At 46.6% G+C, this 21,788-nt stretch overlaps 13 non-coding genes across 13 annotated transcripts; all 13 read right to left on the bottom strand.

The window, feature by feature from the left end:
• Window positions 1-1,421: 1,421 nt before the first annotated feature.
• On the bottom strand, window positions 1,422-1,612 carry LOC142273652 (U2 spliceosomal RNA). Its single transcript, XR_012738123.1, has one exon. It is a non-coding gene; the product is annotated as a U2 spliceosomal RNA (small nuclear RNA).
• A 1,387-nt stretch (window positions 1,613-2,999) lies between these two features.
• LOC142273651 (U2 spliceosomal RNA) lies at window positions 3,000-3,190 on the bottom strand. Its single transcript, XR_012738122.1, has one exon. It is a non-coding gene; the product is annotated as a U2 spliceosomal RNA (small nuclear RNA).
• A 1,387-nt stretch (window positions 3,191-4,577) lies between these two features.
• LOC142273650 (U2 spliceosomal RNA) lies at window positions 4,578-4,768 on the bottom strand. The gene has a single exon (XR_012738121.1). It is a non-coding gene; the product is annotated as a U2 spliceosomal RNA (small nuclear RNA).
• Window positions 4,769-6,155: 1,387 nt separating this feature from the next.
• Window positions 6,156-6,346, bottom strand: LOC142273649 (U2 spliceosomal RNA). The gene has a single exon (XR_012738120.1). It is a non-coding gene; the product is annotated as a U2 spliceosomal RNA (small nuclear RNA).
• A 1,387-nt stretch (window positions 6,347-7,733) lies between these two features.
• LOC142273648 (U2 spliceosomal RNA) lies at window positions 7,734-7,924 on the bottom strand. Its single transcript, XR_012738119.1, has one exon. It is a non-coding gene; the product is annotated as a U2 spliceosomal RNA (small nuclear RNA).
• A 1,387-nt stretch (window positions 7,925-9,311) lies between these two features.
• Window positions 9,312-9,502, bottom strand: LOC142273647 (U2 spliceosomal RNA). Its single transcript, XR_012738118.1, has one exon. It is a non-coding gene; the product is annotated as a U2 spliceosomal RNA (small nuclear RNA).
• A 1,387-nt stretch (window positions 9,503-10,889) lies between these two features.
• LOC142273646 (U2 spliceosomal RNA) lies at window positions 10,890-11,080 on the bottom strand. The gene has a single exon (XR_012738117.1). It is a non-coding gene; the product is annotated as a U2 spliceosomal RNA (small nuclear RNA).
• A 1,387-nt stretch (window positions 11,081-12,467) lies between these two features.
• On the bottom strand, window positions 12,468-12,658 carry LOC142273643 (U2 spliceosomal RNA). The gene has a single exon (XR_012738115.1). It is a non-coding gene; the product is annotated as a U2 spliceosomal RNA (small nuclear RNA).
• Window positions 12,659-14,045: 1,387 nt separating this feature from the next.
• LOC142273664 (U2 spliceosomal RNA) lies at window positions 14,046-14,241 on the bottom strand. The gene has a single exon (XR_012738133.1). It is a non-coding gene; the product is annotated as a U2 spliceosomal RNA (small nuclear RNA).
• Window positions 14,242-16,425: 2,184 nt separating this feature from the next.
• Window positions 16,426-16,616, bottom strand: LOC142273642 (U2 spliceosomal RNA). Its single transcript, XR_012738114.1, has one exon. It is a non-coding gene; the product is annotated as a U2 spliceosomal RNA (small nuclear RNA).
• Window positions 16,617-18,003: 1,387 nt separating this feature from the next.
• Window positions 18,004-18,194, bottom strand: LOC142273641 (U2 spliceosomal RNA). The gene has a single exon (XR_012738113.1). It is a non-coding gene; the product is annotated as a U2 spliceosomal RNA (small nuclear RNA).
• Window positions 18,195-19,581: 1,387 nt separating this feature from the next.
• Window positions 19,582-19,772, bottom strand: LOC142273640 (U2 spliceosomal RNA). Its single transcript, XR_012738112.1, has one exon. It is a non-coding gene; the product is annotated as a U2 spliceosomal RNA (small nuclear RNA).
• A 1,387-nt stretch (window positions 19,773-21,159) lies between these two features.
• On the bottom strand, window positions 21,160-21,350 carry LOC142273639 (U2 spliceosomal RNA). Its single transcript, XR_012738111.1, has one exon. It is a non-coding gene; the product is annotated as a U2 spliceosomal RNA (small nuclear RNA).
• Between the last annotated feature and the right edge of the window lie 438 nt (window positions 21,351-21,788).

The raw sequence follows: 21,788 nt of genomic DNA, 5'->3' as shown, positions 1-21,788 counted from the left end.
CTTCCTTAAAATGGACACTTAATGTTTTGAGGCCCTCATGCACGTCTCTACCCAGGGACAATGTGGAGCCTCCCAATTTTTGGCTGCCCTGGCAAAGGGCTATACTGAAATAGACCCACTTCCTTACAATGGGCACTTCAGGTTTAAAGGCCATCATGCACGTCTCTACCCAGGGACAATGTGGAGCCTCCCAATTTTTGGCTGCCCTGCCTAAGGGCTATACTATAATACACCCACTTCCTGACAATGGACACTTAATGTTTTGAGGCCCTCATGCACGTCTGTATGCAGGGGCATTGGTGAACCTCACAATTTAGGACTGCCCTGGCAAAGGAAAATACTACAAAGACTCACTTCCTCAAAATGGGCACATTAGACTCAAGAGGCCTTCATGTACGTCTCTTCTCAGGGACATCGGAGTGCCACACAATGTTTTCACGTAAAATCTTTCATGTATTGATCTCAAAAAGTAACATACACCAGATCTATCTCACTATTGGGTATGTGCCCTTAACATTTCCGCCATGAAAAATCATTTTGGGGTCATTTTGGAAGGTTTTCTGGTGAGTCCGTAAAAATGGCGTAAAACGCGGACAAAATTGTTCACAGCTGTGACTTTTGAGTGATAAATGCTTCAAGGGGTCTTCCCCATGCTGTTGCCATGTCATTTGAGCACTCTTCTGAGACTTTTGTGACATTTTTAGGGTTTCTCCATGCTGCCGGGAGGTCATTTCACAAAAATACTCGGGTCTCCCATAGGATAACATTGGGCTCGTTGCTCGGGCCGAGTACACGAGTATCTTGGGAGGCTCGGCCCGAGCTTCGAGCACCCGAGCTTTTTAGTACTCGCTCATCACTATTCATCACCCATGACTGTCCCCAATTGAGCTCAGAAGCTCAATGTCTATCATGACCTCTCTTTTAGAATGTCCAAGAGCAAGCAAACTATTCCTCCAGGAGAGGGCGCCAACAGACTACTAAAGAGATCATCATTACTCAAAGAAAACCCCAAAAACCAATGCATGATAGGAATAAACAGGTAACTTTCTTTGGAGTGGAAGCGGAGAGATCGCACCAGATGCCAATTCTAGATGTTATCACACCTGTGGTCACTGCAGCAGCAGGTGAATCCACTTTGTCCAAAAGGGATCTATTCCATTCAATTGCAAATGATCTAGATAAGACAGAGAACTGCAGCACGGGGACATAGCCGAGTTGGTCAGGTTGAGTGGTGATGAGTTTGCTATTTGGATGAATAAAGAAAGTCAAAAGTGTGAAAGATAAAAAACAAAAGGAGGAAGTGTGAAAAGTGAATGGGCCAAATTGAGGTGCATATGAAGACGTATGCTTTCTTCCAATTCATTAAATCGGGCTAATATGAATCAGGTGAATTGAGTTCTGCTTTTGGAAACTGGGTTAAGAAGGGGTGCACCGTTCCTGGAGGTACTGCAATACCAGGTCAATGCGTGGAGTGGACAGAGCAAGCTCTTTTTCCATCTCCCTGTTCTAAAAATCCATTTAATATATGGTCCCCAGATAGGGGACGTATCAGATATTAAACTGATAAGAACAGATACTACACTTGATCTTAGCCAAAAGGCCGAGAAGCGATAACCAGAATTGGTTTGGGCCTCGAGTGGCACCCTGGCCTATGCCGGACACATCTTAGGGAGAGAGAGCGAGAGGGAGACAAACCCACGCCTACACAAGACATTTTGTCACCCAAGCCAACCCTTGAAAAGGCTGCTTTGCAGAGCCAAAACAAGAAGAATGGTGCGTTTTGCAGCCGCCGCCCACTGCAATGAATCTGAATAACTCCTCCTTTAGGGCGCAAGCAACTCCCCTCCCCCTTGCAGTCTTTCCAATTCACGATACAAAAAGACGGACAGGACAGGTTGCCTGACTTTCCGTCACTGCCACCCTTTGCCATCCTTACCCGTAGAAAGCCCTTTCATCATCCCCAAACCCTAATCTTTTCCCTTTCCTTCCCAGCCCCCAAACCCTGCCCTCTGTACCTTTCTCACCACCCGCTTCCCTTCTCCTGTCATCCCCCTACCACCCGGGAAAAAAAGAGATTGCCCCCTCCTTCCACTAGCCCACCCTCCCACCCAAAGAACAACTTCTTCTGCGCAGCTTGTTTTCTAGGCAGCAGCGCTATTGTGATGTCATCGGGGGGCATTGTGACAAGCCGCCAGTGTTCCGTCTCTTCATGTTGTGCACAGTTCAAACGGAAAATACATCAACAGGCAGACTACAGAAAAGCTTACTATCAAAGGTTAGAGGGGGGCTTTCTCAGAGGGCTTTTTACAGTTTTTCTATTCCCAATTAGCCGTTTAAGTGTACTTATTGAAAGTAGTAATTCTTTCATAGGCCGCCCTTTCTTAGTATTTGACGTTCCTTATATTGCGGTATGAGGCTTCGCAGTAGGTTGCAAACATTCATCACCCATGACTGTCCCCAATTGAGCTCAGAAGCTCAATGTCTATCATGACCTCTCTTTTAGAATGTCCAAGAGCAAGCAAACTATTCCTCCAGGAGAGGGCGCCAACAGACTACTAAAGAGATCATCATTACTCAAAGAAAACCCCAAAAACCAATGCATGATAGGAATAAACAGGTAACTTTCTTTGGAGTGGAAGCGGAGAGATCGCACCAGATGCCAATTCTAGATGTTATCACACCTGTGGTCACTACAGCAGCAGGTGAATCCACTTTGTCCAAAAGGGATCTATTCCATTCAATTGCAAATGATCTAGATAAGACAGAGAACTGCAGCACGGGGACATAGCCGAGTTGGTCAGGTTGAGTGGTGATGAGTTTGCTATTTGGATGAATAAAGAAAGTCAAAAGTGTGAAAGATAAAAAACAAAAGGAGGAAGTGTGAAAAGTGAATGGGCCAAATTGAGGTGCATATGAAGACGTATGCTTTCTTCCAATTCATTAAATCGGGCTAATATGAATCAGGTGAATTGAGTTCTGCTTTTGGAAACTGGGTTAAGAAGGGGTGCACCGTTCCTGGAGGTACTGCAATACCAGGTCAATGCGTGGAGTGGACAGAGCAAGCTCTTTTTCCATCTCCCTGTTCTAAAAATCCATTTAATATATGGTCCCCAGATAGGGGACGTATCAGATATTAAACTGATAAGAACAGATACTACACTTGATCTTAGCCAAAAGGCCGAGAAGCGATAACCAGAATTGGTTTGGGCCTCGAGTGGCACCCTGGCCTATGCCGGACACATCTTAGGGAGAGAGAGCGAGAGGGAGACAAACCCACGCCTACACAAGACATTTTGTCACCCAAGCCAACCCTTGAAAAGGCTGCTTTGCAGAGCCAAAACAAGAAGAATGGTGCGTTTTGCAGCCGCCGCCCACTGCAATGAATCTGAATAACTCCTCCTTTAGGGCGCAAGCAACTCCCCTCCCCCTTGCAGTCTTTCCAATTCACGATACAAAAAGACGGACAGGACAGGTTGCCTGACTTTCCGTCACTGCCACCCTTTGCCATCCTTACCCGTAGAAAGCCCTTTCATCATCCCCAAACCCTAATCTTTTCCCTTTCCTTCCCAGCCCCCAAACCCTGCCCTCTGTACCTTTCTCACCACCCGCTTCCCTTCTCCTGTCATCCCCCTACCACCCGGGAAAAAAAGAGATTGCCCCCTCCTTCCACTAGCCCACCCTCCCACCCAAAGAACAACTTCTTCTGCGCAGCTTGTTTTCTAGGCAGCAGCGCTATTGTGATGTCATCGGGGGGCATTGTGACAAGCCGCCAGTGTTCCGTCTCTTCATGTTGTGCACAGTTCAAACGGAAAATACATCAACAGGCAGACTACAGAAAAGCTTACTATCAAAGGTTAGAGGGGGGCTTTCTCAGAGGGCTTTTTACAGTTTTTCTATTCCCAATTAGCCGTTTAAGTGTACTTATTGAAAGTAGTAATTCTTTCATAGGCCGCCCTTTCTTAGTATTTGACGTTCCTTATATTGCGGTATGAGGCTTCGCAGTAGGTTGCAAACATTCATCACCCATGACTGTCCCCAATTGAGCTCAGAAGCTCAATGTCTATCATGACCTCTCTTTTAGAATGTCCAAGAGCAAGCAAACTATTCCTCCAGGAGAGGGCGCCAACAGACTACTAAAGAGATCATCATTACTCAAAGAAAACCCCAAAAACCAATGCATGATAGGAATAAACAGGTAACTTTCTTTGGAGTGGAAGCGGAGAGATCGCACCAGATGCCAATTCTAGATGTTATCACACCTGTGGTCACTGCAGCAGCAGGTGAATCCACTTTGTCCAAAAGGGATCTATTCCATTCAATTGCAAATGATCTAGATAAGACAGAGAACTGCAGCACGGGGACATAGCCGAGTTGGTCAGGTTGAGTGGTGATGAGTTTGCTATTTGGATGAATAAAGAAAGTCAAAAGTGTGAAAGATAAAAAACAAAAGGAGGAAGTGTGAAAAGTGAATGGGCCAAATTGAGGTGCATATGAAGACGTATGCTTTCTTCCAATTCATTAAATCGGGCTAATATGAATCAGGTGAATTGAGTTCTGCTTTTGGAAACTGGGTTAAGAAGGGGTGCACCGTTCCTGGAGGTACTGCAATACCAGGTCAATGCGTGGAGTGGACAGAGCAAGCTCTTTTTCCATCTCCCTGTTCTAAAAATCCATTTAATATATGGTCCCCAGATAGGGGACGTATCAGATATTAAACTGATAAGAACAGATACTACACTTGATCTTAGCCAAAAGGCCGAGAAGCGATAACCAGAATTGGTTTGGGCCTCGAGTGGCACCCTGGCCTATGCCGGACACATCTTAGGGAGAGAGAGCGAGAGGGAGACAAACCCACGCCTACACAAGACATTTTGTCACCCAAGCCAACCCTTGAAAAGGCTGCTTTGCAGAGCCAAAACAAGAAGAATGGTGCGTTTTGCAGCCGCCGCCCACTGCAATGAATCTGAATAACTCCTCCTTTAGGGCGCAAGCAACTCCCCTCCCCCTTGCAGTCTTTCCAATTCACGATACAAAAAGACGGACAGGACAGGTTGCCTGACTTTCCGTCACTGCCACCCTTTGCCATCCTTACCCGTAGAAAGCCCTTTCATCATCCCCAAACCCTAATCTTTTCCCTTTCCTTCCCAGCCCCCAAACCCTGCCCTCTGTACCTTTCTCACCACCCGCTTCCCTTCTCCTGTCATCCCCCTACCACCCGGGAAAAAAAGAGATTGCCCCCTCCTTCCACTAGCCCACCCTCCCACCCAAAGAACAACTTCTTCTGCGCAGCTTGTTTTCTAGGCAGCAGCGCTATTGTGATGTCATCGGGGGGCATTGTGACAAGCCGCCAGTGTTCCGTCTCTTCATGTTGTGCACAGTTCAAACGGAAAATACATCAACAGGCAGACTACAGAAAAGCTTACTATCAAAGGTTAGAGGGGGGCTTTCTCAGAGGGCTTTTTACAGTTTTTCTATTCCCAATTAGCCGTTTAAGTGTACTTATTGAAAGTAGTAATTCTTTCATAGGCCGCCCTTTCTTAGTATTTGACGTTCCTTATATTGCGGTATGAGGCTTCGCAGTAGGTTGCAAACATTCATCACCCATGACTGTCCCCAATTGAGCTCAGAAGCTCAATGTCTATCATGACCTCTCTTTTAGAATGTCCAAGAGCAAGCAAACTATTCCTCCAGGAGAGGGCGCCAACAGACTACTAAAGAGATCATCATTACTCAAAGAAAACCCCAAAAACCAATGCATGATAGGAATAAACAGGTAACTTTCTTTGGAGTGGAAGCGGAGAGATCGCACCAGATGCCAATTCTAGATGTTATCACACCTGTGGTCACTGCAGCAGCAGGTGAATCCACTTTGTCCAAAAGGGATCTATTCCATTCAATTGCAAATGATCTAGATAAGACAGAGAACTGCAGCACGGGGACATAGCCGAGTTGGTCAGGTTGAGTGGTGATGAGTTTGCTATTTGGATGAATAAAGAAAGTCAAAAGTGTGAAAGATAAAAAACAAAAGGAGGAAGTGTGAAAAGTGAATGGGCCAAATTGAGGTGCATATGAAGACGTATGCTTTCTTCCAATTCATTAAATCGGGCTAATATGAATCAGGTGAATTGAGTTCTGCTTTTGGAAACTGGGTTAAGAAGGGGTGCACCGTTCCTGGAGGTACTGCAATACCAGGTCAATGCGTGGAGTGGACAGAGCAAGCTCTTTTTCCATCTCCCTGTTCTAAAAATCCATTTAATATATGGTCCCCAGATAGGGGACGTATCAGATATTAAACTGATAAGAACAGATACTACACTTGATCTTAGCCAAAAGGCCGAGAAGCGATAACCAGAATTGGTTTGGGCCTCGAGTGGCACCCTGGCCTATGCCGGACACATCTTAGGGAGAGAGAGCGAGAGGGAGACAAACCCACGCCTACACAAGACATTTTGTCACCCAAGCCAACCCTTGAAAAGGCTGCTTTGCAGAGCCAAAACAAGAAGAATGGTGCGTTTTGCAGCCGCCGCCCACTGCAATGAATCTGAATAACTCCTCCTTTAGGGCGCAAGCAACTCCCCTCCCCCTTGCAGTCTTTCCAATTCACGATACAAAAAGACGGACAGGACAGGTTGCCTGACTTTCCGTCACTGCCACCCTTTGCCATCCTTACCCGTAGAAAGCCCTTTCATCATCCCCAAACCCTAATCTTTTCCCTTTCCTTCCCAGCCCCCAAACCCTGCCCTCTGTACCTTTCTCACCACCCGCTTCCCTTCTCCTGTCATCCCCCTACCACCCGGGAAAAAAAGAGATTGCCCCCTCCTTCCACTAGCCCACCCTCCCACCCAAAGAACAACTTCTTCTGCGCAGCTTGTTTTCTAGGCAGCAGCGCTATTGTGATGTCATCGGGGGGCATTGTGACAAGCCGCCAGTGTTCCGTCTCTTCATGTTGTGCACAGTTCAAACGGAAAATACATCAACAGGCAGACTACAGAAAAGCTTACTATCAAAGGTTAGAGGGGGGCTTTCTCAGAGGGCTTTTTACAGTTTTTCTATTCCCAATTAGCCGTTTAAGTGTACTTATTGAAAGTAGTAATTCTTTCATAGGCCGCCCTTTCTTAGTATTTGACGTTCCTTATATTGCGGTATGAGGCTTCGCAGTAGGTTGCAAACATTCATCACCCATGACTGTCCCCAATTGAGCTCAGAAGCTCAATGTCTATCATGACCTCTCTTTTAGAATGTCCAAGAGCAAGCAAACTATTCCTCCAGGAGAGGGCGCCAACAGACTACTAAAGAGATCATCATTACTCAAAGAAAACCCCAAAAACCAATGCATGATAGGAATAAACAGGTAACTTTCTTTGGAGTGGAAGCGGAGAGATCGCACCAGATGCCAATTCTAGATGTTATCACACCTGTGGTCACTGCAGCAGCAGGTGAATCCACTTTGTCCAAAAGGGATCTATTCCATTCAATTGCAAATGATCTAGATAAGACAGAGAACTGCAGCACGGGGACATAGCCGAGTTGGTCAGGTTGAGTGGTGATGAGTTTGCTATTTGGATGAATAAAGAAAGTCAAAAGTGTGAAAGATAAAAAACAAAAGGAGGAAGTGTGAAAAGTGAATGGGCCAAATTGAGGTGCATATGAAGACGTATGCTTTCTTCCAATTCATTAAATCGGGCTAATATGAATCAGGTGAATTGAGTTCTGCTTTTGGAAACTGGGTTAAGAAGGGGTGCACCGTTCCTGGAGGTACTGCAATACCAGGTCAATGCGTGGAGTGGACAGAGCAAGCTCTTTTTCCATCTCCCTGTTCTAAAAATCCATTTAATATATGGTCCCCAGATAGGGGACGTATCAGATATTAAACTGATAAGAACAGATACTACACTTGATCTTAGCCAAAAGGCCGAGAAGCGATAACCAGAATTGGTTTGGGCCTCGAGTGGCACCCTGGCCTATGCCGGACACATCTTAGGGAGAGAGAGCGAGAGGGAGACAAACCCACGCCTACACAAGACATTTTGTCACCCAAGCCAACCCTTGAAAAGGCTGCTTTGCAGAGCCAAAACAAGAAGAATGGTGCGTTTTGCAGCCGCCGCCCACTGCAATGAATCTGAATAACTCCTCCTTTAGGGCGCAAGCAACTCCCCTCCCCCTTGCAGTCTTTCCAATTCACGATACAAAAAGACGGACAGGACAGGTTGCCTGACTTTCCGTCACTGCCACCCTTTGCCATCCTTACCCGTAGAAAGCCCTTTCATCATCCCCAAACCCTAATCTTTTCCCTTTCCTTCCCAGCCCCCAAACCCTGCCCTCTGTACCTTTCTCACCACCCGCTTCCCTTCTCCTGTCATCCCCCTACCACCCGGGAAAAAAAGAGATTGCCCCCTCCTTCCACTAGCCCACCCTCCCACCCAAAGAACAACTTCTTCTGCGCAGCTTGTTTTCTAGGCAGCAGCGCTATTGTGATGTCATCGGGGGGCATTGTGACAAGCCGCCAGTGTTCCGTCTCTTCATGTTGTGCACAGTTCAAACGGAAAATACATCAACAGGCAGACTACAGAAAAGCTTACTATCAAAGGTTAGAGGGGGGCTTTCTCAGAGGGCTTTTTACAGTTTTTCTATTCCCAATTAGCCGTTTAAGTGTACTTATTGAAAGTAGTAATTCTTTCATAGGCCGCCCTTTCTTAGTATTTGACGTTCCTTATATTGCGGTATGAGGCTTCGCAGTAGGTTGCAAACATTCATCACCCATGACTGTCCCCAATTGAGCTCAGAAGCTCAATGTCTATCATGACCTCTCTTTTAGAATGTCCAAGAGCAAGCAAACTATTCCTCCAGGAGAGGGCGCCAACAGACTACTAAAGAGATCATCATTACTCAAAGAAAACCCCAAAAACCAATGCATGATAGGAATAAACAGGTAACTTTCTTTGGAGTGGAAGCGGAGAGATCGCACCAGATGCCAATTCTAGATGTTATCACACCTGTGGTCACTGCAGCAGCAGGTGAATCCACTTTGTCCAAAAGGGATCTATTCCATTCAATTGCAAATGATCTAGATAAGACAGAGAACTGCAGCACGGGGACATAGCCGAGTTGGTCAGGTTGAGTGGTGATGAGTTTGCTATTTGGATGAATAAAGAAAGTCAAAAGTGTGAAAGATAAAAAACAAAAGGAGGAAGTGTGAAAAGTGAATGGGCCAAATTGAGGTGCATATGAAGACGTATGCTTTCTTCCAATTCATTAAATCGGGCTAATATGAATCAGGTGAATTGAGTTCTGCTTTTGGAAACTGGGTTAAGAAGGGGTGCACCGTTCCTGGAGGTACTGCAATACCAGGTCAATGCGTGGAGTGGACAGAGCAAGCTCTTTTTCCATCTCCCTGTTCTAAAAATCCATTTAATATATGGTCCCCAGATAGGGGACGTATCAGATATTAAACTGATAAGAACAGATACTACACTTGATCTTAGCCAAAAGGCCGAGAAGCGATAACCAGAATTGGTTTGGGCCTCGAGTGGCACCCTGGCCTATGCCGGACACATCTTAGGGAGAGAGAGCGAGAGGGAGACAAACCCACGCCTACACAAGACATTTTGTCACCCAAGCCAACCCTTGAAAAGGCTGCTTTGCAGAGCCAAAACAAGAAGAATGGTGCGTTTTGCAGCCGCCGCCCACTGCAATGAATCTGAATAACTCCTCCTTTAGGGCGCAAGCAACTCCCCTCCCCCTTGCAGTCTTTCCAATTCACGATACAAAAAGACGGACAGGACAGGTTGCCTGACTTTCCGTCACTGCCACCCTTTGCCATCCTTACCCGTAGAAAGCCCTTTCATCATCCCCAAACCCTAATCTTTTCCCTTTCCTTCCCAGCCCCCAAACCCTGCCCTCTGTACCTTTCTCACCACCCGCTTCCCTTCTCCTGTCATCCCCCTACCACCCGGGAAAAAAAGAGATTGCCCCCTCCTTCCACTAGCCCACCCTCCCACCCAAAGAACAACTTCTTCTGCGCAGCTTGTTTTCTAGGCAGCAGCGCTATTGTGATGTCATCGGGGGGCATTGTGACAAGCCGCCAGTGTTCCGTCTCTTCATGTTGTGCACAGTTCAAACGGAAAATACATCAACAGGCAGACTACAGAAAAGCTTACTATCAAAGGTTAGAGGGGGGCTTTCTCAGAGGGCTTTTTACAGTTTTTCTATTCCCAATTAGCCGTTTAAGTGTACTTATTGAAAGTAGTAATTCTTTCATAGGCCGCCCTTTCTTAGTATTTGACGTTCCTTATATTGCGGTATGAGGCTTCGCAGTAGGTTGCAAACATTCATCACCCATGACTGTCCCCAATTGAGCTCAGAAGCTCAATGTCTATCATGACCTCTCTTTTAGAATGTCCAAGAGCAAGCAAACTATTCCTCCAGGAGAGGGCGCCAACAGACTACTAAAGAGATCATCATTACTCAAAGAAAACCCCAAAAACCAATGCATGATAGGAATAAACAGGTAACTTTCTTTGGAGTGGAAGCGGAGAGATCGCACCAGATGCCAATTCTAGATGTTATCACACCTGTGGTCACTGCAGCAGCAGGTGAATCCACTTTGTCCAAAAGGGATCTATTCCATTCAATTGCAAATGATCTAGATAAGACAGAGAACTGCAGCACGGGGACATAGCCGAGTTGGTCAGGTTGAGTGGTGATGAGTTTGCTATTTGGATGAATAAAGAAAGTCAAAAGTGTGAAAGATAAAAAACAAAAGGAGGAAGTGTGAAAAGTGAATGGGCCAAATTGAGGTGCATATGAAGACGTATGCTTTCTTCCAATTCATTAAATCGGGCTAATATGAATCAGGTGAATTGAGTTCTGCTTTTGGAAACTGGGTTAAGAAGGGGTGCACCGTTCCTGGAGGTACTGCAATACCAGGTCAATGCGTGGAGTGGACAGAGCAAGCTCTTTTTCCATCTCCCTGTTCTAAAAATCCATTTAATATATGGTCCCCAGATAGGGGACGTATCAGATATTAAACTGATAAGAACAGATACTACACTTGATCTTAGCCAAAAGGCCGAGAAGCGATAACCAGAATTGGTTTGGGCCTCGAGTGGCACCCTGGCCTATGCCGGACACATCTTAGGGAGAGAGAGCGAGAGGGAGACAAACCCACGCCTACACAAGACATTTTGTCACCCAAGCCAACCCTTGAAAAGGCTGCTTTGCAGAGCCAAAACAAGAAGAATGGTGCGTTTTGCAGCCGCCGCCCACTGCAATGAATCTGAATAACTCCTCCTTTAGGGCGCAAGCAACTCCCCTCCCCCTTGCAGTCTTTCCAATTCACGATACAAAAAGACGGACAGGACAGGTTGCCTGACTTTCCGTCACTGCCACCCTTTGCCATCCTTACCCGTAGAAAGCCCTTTCATCATCCCCAAACCCTAATCTTTTCCCTTTCCTTCCCAGCCCCCAAACCCTGCCCTCTGTACCTTTCTCACCACCCGCTTCCCTTCTCCTGTCATCCCCCTACCACCCGGGAAAAAAAGAGATTGCCCCCTCCTTCCACTAGCCCACCCTCCCACCCAAAGAACAACTTCTTCTGCGCAGCTTGTTTTCTAGGCAGCAGCGCTATTGTGATGTCATCGGGGGGCATTGTGACAAGCCGCCAGTGTTCCGTCTCTTCATGTTGTGCACAGTTCAAACGGAAAATACATCAACAGGCAGACTACAGAAAAGCTTACTATCAAAGGTTAGAGGGGGGCTTTCTCAGAGGGCTTTTTACAGTTTTTCTATTCCCAATTAGCCGTTTAAGTGTACTTATTGAAAGTAGTAATTCTTTCATAGGCCGCCCTTTCTTAGTATTTGACGTTCCTTATATTGCGGTATGAGGCTTCGCAGTAGGTTGCAAACATTCATCACCCATGACTGTCCCCAATTGAGCTCAGAAGCTCAATGTCTATCATGACCTCTCTTTTAGAATGTCCAAGAGCAAGCAAACTATTCCTCCAGGAGAGGGCGCCAACAGACTACTAAAGAGATCATCATTACTCAAAGAAAACCCCAAAAACCAATGCATGATAGGAATAAACAGGTAACTTTCTTTGGAGTGGAAGCGGAGAGATCGCACCAGATGCCAATTCTAGATGTTATCACACCTGTGGTCACTGCAGCAGCAGGTGAATCCACTTTGTCCAAAAGGGATCTATTCCATTCAATTGCAAATGATCTAGATAAGACAGAGAACTGCAGCACGGGGACATAGCCGAGTTGGTCAGGTTGAGTGGTGATGAGTTTGCTATTTGGATGAATAAAGAAAGTCAAAAGTGTGAAAGATAAAAAACAAAAGGAGGAAGTGTGAAAAGTGAATGGGCCAAATTGAGGTGCATATGAAGACGTATGCTTTCTTCCAATTCATTAAATCGGGCTAATATGAATCAGGTGAATTGAGTTCTGCTTTTGGAAACTGGGTTAAGAAGGGGTGCACCGTTCCTGGAGGTACTGCAATACCAGGTCAATGCGTGGAGTGGACAGAGCAAGCTCTTTTTCCATCTCCCTGTTCTAAAAATCCATTTAATATATGGTCCCCAGATAGGGGACGTATCAGATATTAAACTGATAAGAACAGATACTACACTTGATCTTAGCCAAAAGGCCGAGAAGCGATAACCAGAATTGGTTTGGGCCTCGAGTGGCACCCTGGCCTATGCCGGACACATCTTAGGGAGAGAGAGCGAGAGGGAGACAAACCCACGCCTACACAAGACATTTTGTCACCCAAGCCAACCCTTGAAAAGGCTGCTTTGCAGAGCCAAAACAAGAAGAATGGTGCGTTTTGCAGCCGCCGCCCACTGCAATGAATCTGAATAACTCCTCCTTTAGGGCGCAAGCAACTCCCCTCCCCCTTGCAGTCTTTCCAATTCACGATACAAAAAGACGGACAGGACAGGTTGCCTGACTTTCCGTCACTGCCACCCTTTGCCATCCTTACCCGTAGAAAGCCCTTTCATCATCCCCAAACCCTAATCTTTTCCCTTTCCTTCCCAGCCCCCAAACCCTGCCCTCTGTACCTTTCTCACCACCCGCTTCCCTTCTCCTGTCATCCCCCTACCACCCGGGAAAAAAAGAGATTGCCCCCTCCTTCCACTAGCCCACCCTCCCACCCAAAGAACAACTTCTTCTGCGCAGCTTGTTTTCTAGGCAGCAGCGCTATTGTGATGTCATCGGGGGGCATTGTGACAAGCCGCCAGTGTTCCGTCTCTTCATGTTGTGCACAGTTCAAACGGAAAATACATCAACAGGCAGACTACAGAAAAGCTTACTATCAAAGGTTAGAGGGGGGCTTTCTCAGAGGGCTTTTTACAGTTTTTCTATTCCCAATTAGCCGTTTAAGTGTACTTATTGAAAGTAGTAATTCTTTCATAGGCCGCCCTTTCTTAGTATTTGACGTTCCTTATATTGCGGTATGAGGCTTCGCAGTAGGTTGCAAACATTCATCACCCATGACTGTCCCCAATTGAGCTCAGAAGCTCAATGTCTATCATGACCTCTCTTTTAGAATGTCCAAGAGCAAGCAAACTATTCCTCCAGGAGAGGGCGCCAACAGACTACTAAAGAGATCATCATTACTCAAAGAAAACCCCAAAAACCAATGCATGATAGGAATAAACAGGTAACTTTCTTTGGAGTGGAAGCGGAGAGATCGCACCAGATGCCAATTCTAGATGTTATCACACCTGTGGTCACTGCAGCAGCAGGTGAATCCACTTTGTCCAAAAGGGATCTATTCCATTCAATTGCAAATGATCTAGATAAGACAGAGAACTGCAGCACGGGGACATAGCCGAGTTGGTCAGGTTGAGTGGTGATGAGTTTGCTATTTGGATGAATAAAGAAAGTCAAAAGTGTGAAAGATAAAAAACAAAAGGAGGAAGTGTGAAAAGTGAATGGGCCAAATTGAGGTGCATATGAAGACGTATGCTTTCTTCCAATTCATTAAATCGGGCTAATATGAATCAGGTGAATTGAGTTCTGCTTTTGGAAACTGGGTTAAGAAGGGGTGCACCGTTCCTGGAGGTACTGCAATACCAGGTCAATGCGTGGAGTGGACAGAGCAAGCTCTTTTTCCATCTCCCTGTTCTAAAAATCCATTTAATATATGGTCCCCAGATAGGGGACGTATCAGATATTAAACTGATAAGAACAGATTTTTGATTTAATGAAGCTTTCCAAAGCACCGCAAAAATGCATGACCGAAGTCACACCAAAAACAGTGCAAAGGCTAGGATTCGTGTGGACCCCTCCGTGAGAAGAGGATCCCCAAAAATCAACCCCGTCCCTCCGAGCCAGAAGGCCACAGCGAGGGTCAGGGATCTTCGGTGCTCCCCCAAGCCGAAGCCTGGTTGAGCCTTGTTGTTGCTCCCAGCGTCCACCGAGGCATCTTACCCAAGTGGAGTAGGGAGCTACTAGTCGTTGGTTTCGCAGCCGAGACTGCCCGGACCGTCAACCGGTGTTGGTTTCTCAGCCCAAGGCTGACCGGACCTCCAACCGGGTGTTGGTTTCTCAGCCCAAGGCTAACCGGACCTCCAACCGGGTGTTGGTTTCTCAGCCAAAGCTGACCCGGACCTCCAACCGGGTGTTGGTTTCTCAGCCCAAAGCTGACCGGACCTCCGACCGGGATTATAAAAATTTCCCTTCTTAGCCAGAAGGCCGGGATAGGGCAATATGCTTGGAAAGTATGAATAGGCAAGGCGCGGCGTGCGACAGAGTCTGAGGCTTACCAGGGTCCCAACCTAGCAAGTTCAGACTCCCTCCAGGGTGTCCATTCCTGGGGCACATTGCACCATAACCCCCACACTTACTCAGTCTAATAGCCTCGATCCTGGTAGGGCCATGGTTTCCTCTAGATGGATATACTATCCTCCCAAAGTACTAACAAGCGCAACCTTCCAGTGTGCATTGCATCATTGTACTAAGGTGGCCGGAGCCTTAAACCACCTTTTCGAACGATACTACACTTGAGCTTAGCCAAAAGGCCGAGAAGCGATAACCAGAATTGGTTTGGGCCTCGAGTGGCACCCTGGCCTATGCCGGACACATCTTAGGGAGAGAGAGCGAGAGGGAGACAAACCCACGCCTACACAAGACATTTTGTCACCCAAGCCAACCCTTGAAAAGGCTGCTTTGCAGAGCCAAAACAAGAAGAATGGTGCGTTTTGCAGCCGCCGCCCACTGCAATGAATCTGAATAACTCCTCCTTTAGGGCGCAAGCAACTCCCCTCCCCCTTGCAGTCTTTCCAATTCACGATACAAAAAGACGGACAGGACAGGTTGCCTGACTTTCCGTCACTGCCACCCTTTGCCATCCTTACCCGTAGAAAGCCCTTTCATCATCCCCAAACCCTAATCTTTTCCCTTTCCTTCCCAGCCCCCAAACCCTGCCCTCTGTACCTTTCTCACCACCCGCTTCCCTTCTCCTGTCATCCCCCTACCACCCGGGAAAAAAAGAGATTGCCCCCTCCTTCCACTAGCCCACCCTCCCACCCAAAGAACAACTTCTTCTGCGCAGCTTGTTTTCTAGGCAGCAGCGCTATTGTGATGTCATCGGGGGGCATTGTGACAAGCCGCCAGTGTTCCGTCTCTTCATGTTGTGCACAGTTCAAACGGAAAATACATCAACAGGCAGACTACAGAAAAGCTTACTATCAAAGGTTAGAGGGGGGCTTTCTCAGAGGGCTTTTTACAGTTTTTCTATTCCCAATTAGCCGTTTAAGTGTACTTATTGAAAGTAGTAATTCTTTCATAGGCCGCCCTTTCTTAGTATTTGACGTTCCTTATATTGCGGTATGAGGCTTCGCAGTAGGTTGCAAACATTCATCACCCATGACTGTCCCCAATTGAGCTCAGAAGCTCAATGTCTATCATGACCTCTCTTTTAGAATGTCCAAGAGCAAGCAAACTATTCCTCCAGGAGAGGGCGCCAACAGACTACTAAAGAGATCATCATTACTCAAAGAAAACCCCAAAAACCAATGCATGATAGGAATAAACAGGTAACTTTCTTTGGAGTGGAAGCGGAGAGATCGCACCAGATGCCAATTCTAGATGTTATCACACCTGTGGTCACTGCAGCAGCAGGTGAATCCACTTTGTCCAAAAGGGATCTATTCCATTCAATTGCAAATGATCTAGATAAGACAGAGAACTGCAGCACGGGGACATAGCCGAGTTGGTCAGGTTGAGTGGTGATGAGTTTGCTATTTGGATGAATAAAGAAAGTCAAAAGTGTGAAAGATAAAAAACAAAAGGAGGAAGTGTGAAAAGTGAATGGGCCAAATTGAGGTGCATATGAAGACGTATGCTTTCTTCCAATTCATTAAATCGGGCTAATATGAATCAGGTGAATTGAGTTCTGCTTTTGGAAACTGGGTTAAGAAGGGGTGCACCGTTCCTGGAGGTACTGCAATACCAGGTCAATGCGTGGAGTGGACAGAGCAAGCTCTTTTTCCATCTCCCTGTTCTAAAAATCCATTTAATATATGGTCCCCAGATAGGGGACGTATCAGATATTAAACTGATAAGAACAGATACTACACTTGATCTTAGCCAAAAGGCCGAGAAGCGATAACCAGAATTGGTTTGGGCCTCGAGTGGCACCCTGGCCTATGCCGGACACATCTTAGGGAGAGAGAGCGAGAGGGAGACAAACCCACGCCTACACAAGACATTTTGTCACCCAAGCCAACCCTTGAAAAGGCTGCTTTGCAGAGCCAAAACAAGAAGAATGGTGCGTTTTGCAGCCGCCGCCCACTGCAATGAATCTGAATAACTCCTCCTTTAGGGCGCAAGCAACTCCCCTCCCCCTTGCAGTCTTTCCAATTCACGATACAAAAAGACGGACAGGACAGGTTGCCTGACTTTCCGTCACTGCCACCCTTTGCCATCCTTACCCGTAGAAAGCCCTTTCATCATCCCCAAACCCTAATCTTTTCCCTTTCCTTCCCAGCCCCCAAACCCTGCCCTCTGTACCTTTCTCACCACCCGCTTCCCTTCTCCTGTCATCCCCCTACCACCCGGGAAAAAAAGAGATTGCCCCCTCCTTCCACTAGCCCACCCTCCCACCCAAAGAACAACTTCTTCTGCGCAGCTTGTTTTCTAGGCAGCAGCGCTATTGTGATGTCATCGGGGGGCATTGTGACAAGCCGCCAGTGTTCCGTCTCTTCATGTTGTGCACAGTTCAAACGGAAAATACATCAACAGGCAGACTACAGAAAAGCTTACTATCAAAGGTTAGAGGGGGGCTTTCTCAGAGGGCTTTTTACAGTTTTTCTATTCCCAATTAGCCGTTTAAGTGTACTTATTGAAAGTAGTAATTCTTTCATAGGCCGCCCTTTCTTAGTATTTGACGTTCCTTATATTGCGGTATGAGGCTTCGCAGTAGGTTGCAAACATTCATCACCCATGACTGTCCCCAATTGAGCTCAGAAGCTCAATGTCTATCATGACCTCTCTTTTAGAATGTCCAAGAGCAAGCAAACTATTCCTCCAGGAGAGGGCGCCAACAGACTACTAAAGAGATCATCATTACTCAAAGAAAACCCCAAAAACCAATGCATGATAGGAATAAACAGGTAACTTTCTTTGGAGTGGAAGCGGAGAGATCGCACCAGATGCCAATTCTAGATGTTATCACACCTGTGGTCACTGCAGCAGCAGGTGAATCCACTTTGTCCAAAAGGGATCTATTCCATTCAATTGCAAATGATCTAGATAAGACAGAGAACTGCAGCACGGGGACATAGCCGAGTTGGTCAGGTTGAGTGGTGATGAGTTTGCTATTTGGATGAATAAAGAAAGTCAAAAGTGTGAAAGATAAAAAACAAAAGGAGGAAGTGTGAAAAGTGAATGGGCCAAATTGAGGTGCATATGAAGACGTATGCTTTCTTCCAATTCATTAAATCGGGCTAATATGAATCAGGTGAATTGAGTTCTGCTTTTGGAAACTGGGTTAAGAAGGGGTGCACCGTTCCTGGAGGTACTGCAATACCAGGTCAATGCGTGGAGTGGACAGAGCAAGCTCTTTTTCCATCTCCCTGTTCTAAAAATCCATTTAATATATGGTCCCCAGATAGGGGACGTATCAGATATTAAACTGATAAGAACAGATACTACACTTGATCTTAGCCAAAAGGCCGAGAAGCGATAACCAGAATTGGTTTGGGCCTCGAGTGGCACCCTGGCCTATGCCGGACACATCTTAGGGAGAGAGAGCGAGAGGGAGACAAACCCATGCCTACACAAGACATTTTGTCACCCAAGCCAACCCTTGAAAAGGCTGCTTTGCAGAGCCAAAACAAGAAGAATGGTGCGTTTTGCAGCCGCCGCCCACTGCAATGAATCTGAATAACTCCTCCTTTAGGGCGCAAGCAACTCCCCTCCCCCTTGCAGTCTTTCCAATTCACGATACAAAAAGACGGACAGGACAGGTTGCCTGACTTTCCGTCACTGCCACCCTTTGCCATCCTTACCCGTAGAAAGCCCTTTCATCATCCCCAAACCCTAATCTTTTCCCTTTCCTTCCCAGCCCCCAAACCCTGCCCTCTGTACCTTTCTCACCACCCGCTTCCCTTCTCCTGTCATCCCCCTACCACCCGGGAAAAAAAGAGATTGCCCCCTCCTTCCACTAGCCCACCCTCCCACCCAAAGAACAACTTCTTCTGCGCAGCTTGTTTTCTAGGCAGCAGCGCTATTGTGATGTCATCGGGGGGCATTGTGACAAGCCGCCAGTGTTCCGTCTCTTCATGTTGTGCACAGTTCAAACGGAAAATACATCAACAGGCAGACTACAGAAAAGCTTACTATCAAAGGTTAGAGGGGGGCTTTCTCAGAGGGCTTTTTACAGTTTTTCTATTCCCAATTAGCCGTTTAAGTGTACTTATTGAAAGTAGTAATTCTTTCATAGGCCGCCCTTTCTTAGTATTTGACGTTCCTTATATTGCGGTATGAGGCTTCGCAGTAGGTTGCAAACATTCATCACCCATGACTGTCCCCAATTGAGCTCAGAAGCTCAATGTCTATCATGACCTCTCTTTTAGAATGTCCAAGAGCAAGCAAACTATTCCTCCAGGAGAGGGCGCCAACAGACTACTAAAGAGATCATCATTACTCAAAGAAAACCCCAAAAACCAATGCATGATAGGAATAAACAGGTAACTTTCTTTGGAGTGGAAGCGGAGAGATCGCACCAGATGCCAATTCTAGATGTTATCACACCTGTGGTCACTGCAGCAGCAGGTGAATCCACTTTGTCCAAAAGGGATCTATTCCATTCAATTGCAAATGATCTAGATAAGACAGAGAACTGCAGCACGGGGACATAGCCGAGTTGGTCAGGTTGAGTGGTGATGAGTTTGCTATTTGGATGAATAAAGAAAGTCAAAAGTGTGAAAGATAAAAAACAAAAGGAGGAAGTGTGAAAAGTGAATGGGCCAAATTGAGGTGCATATGAAGACGTATGCTTTCTTCCAATTCATTAAATCGGGCTAATATGAATCAGGTGAATTGAGTTCTGCTTTTGGAAACTGGGTTAAGAAGGGGTGCACCGTTCCTGGAGGTACTGCAATACCAGGTCAATGCGTGGAGTGGACAGAGCAAGCTCTTTTTCCATCTCCCTGTTCTAAAAATCCATTTAATATATGGTCCCCAGATAGGGGACGTATCAGATATTAAACTGATAAGAACAGATACTACACTTGATCTTAGCCAAAAGGCCGAGAAGCGATAACCAGAATTGGTTTGGGCCTCGAGTGGCACCCTGGCCTATGCCGGACACATCTTAGGGAGAGAGAGCGAGAGGGAGACAAACCCACGCCTACACAAGACATTTTGTCACCCAAGCCAACCCTTGAAAAGGCTGCTTTGCAGAGCCAAAACAAGAAGAATGGTGCGTTTTGCAGCCGCCGCCCACTGCAATGAATCTGAATAACTCCTCCTTTAGGGCGCAAGCAACTCCCCTCCCCCTTGCAGTCTTTCCAATTCACGATACAAAAAGACGGACAGGACAGGTTGCCTGACTTTCCGTCACTGCCACCCTTTGCCATCCTTACCCGTAGAAAGCCCTTTCATCATCCCCAAACCCTAATCTTTTCCCTTTCCTTCCCAGCCCCCAAACCCTGCCCTCTGTACCTTTCTCACCACCCGCTTCCCTTCTCCTGTCATCCCCCTACCACCCGGGAAAAAAAGAGATTGCCCCCTCCTTCCACTAGCCCACCCTCCCACCCAAAGAACAACTTCTTCTGCGCAGCTTGTTTTCTAGGCAGCAGCGCTATTGTGATGTCATCGGGGGGCATTGTGACAAGCCGCCAGTGTTCCGTCTCTTCATGTTGTGCACAGTTCAAACGGAAAATACATCAACAGGCAGACTACAGAAAAGCTTACTATCAAAGGTTAGAGGGGGGCTTTCTCAGAGGGCTTTTTACAGTTTTTCTATTCCCAATTAGCCGTTTAAGTGTACTTATTGAAAGTAGTAATTCTTTCATAGGCCGCCCTTTCTTAGTATTTGACGTTCCTTATATTGCGGTATGAGGCTTCGCAGTAGGTTGCAAACATTCATCACCCATGACTGTCCCCAATTGAGCTCAGAAGCTCAATGTCTATCATGACCTCTCTTTTAGAATGTCCAAGAGCAAGCAAACTATTCCTCCAGGAGAGGGCGCCAACAGACTACTAAAGAGATCATCATTACTCAAAGAAAACCCCAAAAACCAATGCATGATAGGAATAAACAGGTAACTTTCTTTGGAGTGGAAGCGGAGAGATCGCACCAGATGCCAATTCTAGATGTTATCACACCTGTGGTCACTGCAGCAGCAGGTGAATCCACTTTGTCCAAAAGGGATCTATTCCATTCAATTGCAAATGATCTAGATAAGACAGAGAACTGCAGCACGGGGACATAGCCGAGTTGGTCAGGTTGAGTGGTGATGAGTTTGCTATTTGGATGAATAAAGAAAGTCAAAAGTGTGAAAGATAAAAAACAAAAGGAGGAAGTGTGAAAAGTGAATGGGCCAAATTGAGGTGCATATGAAGACGTATGCTTTCTTCCAATTCATTAAATCGGGCTAATATGAATCAGGTGAATTGAGTTCTGCTTTTGGAAACTGGGTTAAGAAGGGGTGCACCGTTCCTGGAGGTACTGCAATACCAGGTCAATGCGTGGAGTGGACAGAGCAAGCTCTTTTTCCATCTCCCTGTTCTAAAAATCCATTTAATATATGGTCCCCAGATAGGGGACGTATCAGATATTAAACTGATAAGAACAGATACTACACTTGATCTTAGCCAAAAGGCCGAGAAGCGATAACCAGAATTGGTTTGGGCCTCGAGTGGCACCCTGGCCTATGCCGGACACATCTTAGGGAGAGAGAGCGAGAGGGAGACAAACCCACGCCTACACAAGACATTTTGTCACCCAAGCCAACCCTTGAAAAGGCTGCTTTGCAGAGCCAAAACAAGAAGAATGGTGCGTTTTGCAGCCGCCGCCCACTGCAATGAATCTGAATAACTCCTCCTTTAGGGCGCAAGCAACTCCCCTCCCCCTTGCAGTCTTTCCAATTCACGATACAAAAAGACGGACAGGACAGGTTGCCTGACTTTCCGTCACTGCCACCCTTTGCCATCCTTACCCGTAGAAAGCCCTTTCATCATCCCCAAACCCTAATCTTTTCCCTTTCCTTCCCAGCCCCCAAACCCTGCCCTCTGTACCTTTCTCACCACCCGCTTCCCTTCTCCTGTCATCC

Source organism: Anomaloglossus baeobatrachus, unplaced genomic scaffold (genome assembly GCF_048569485.1).
Source record: "Anomaloglossus baeobatrachus isolate aAnoBae1 unplaced genomic scaffold, aAnoBae1.hap1 Scaffold_3653, whole genome shotgun sequence".
NCBI lineage: Eukaryota > Metazoa > Chordata > Amphibia > Anura > Aromobatidae > Anomaloglossus > Anomaloglossus baeobatrachus.
This window is presented reverse-complemented; position numbering and strand designations above follow the sequence as displayed.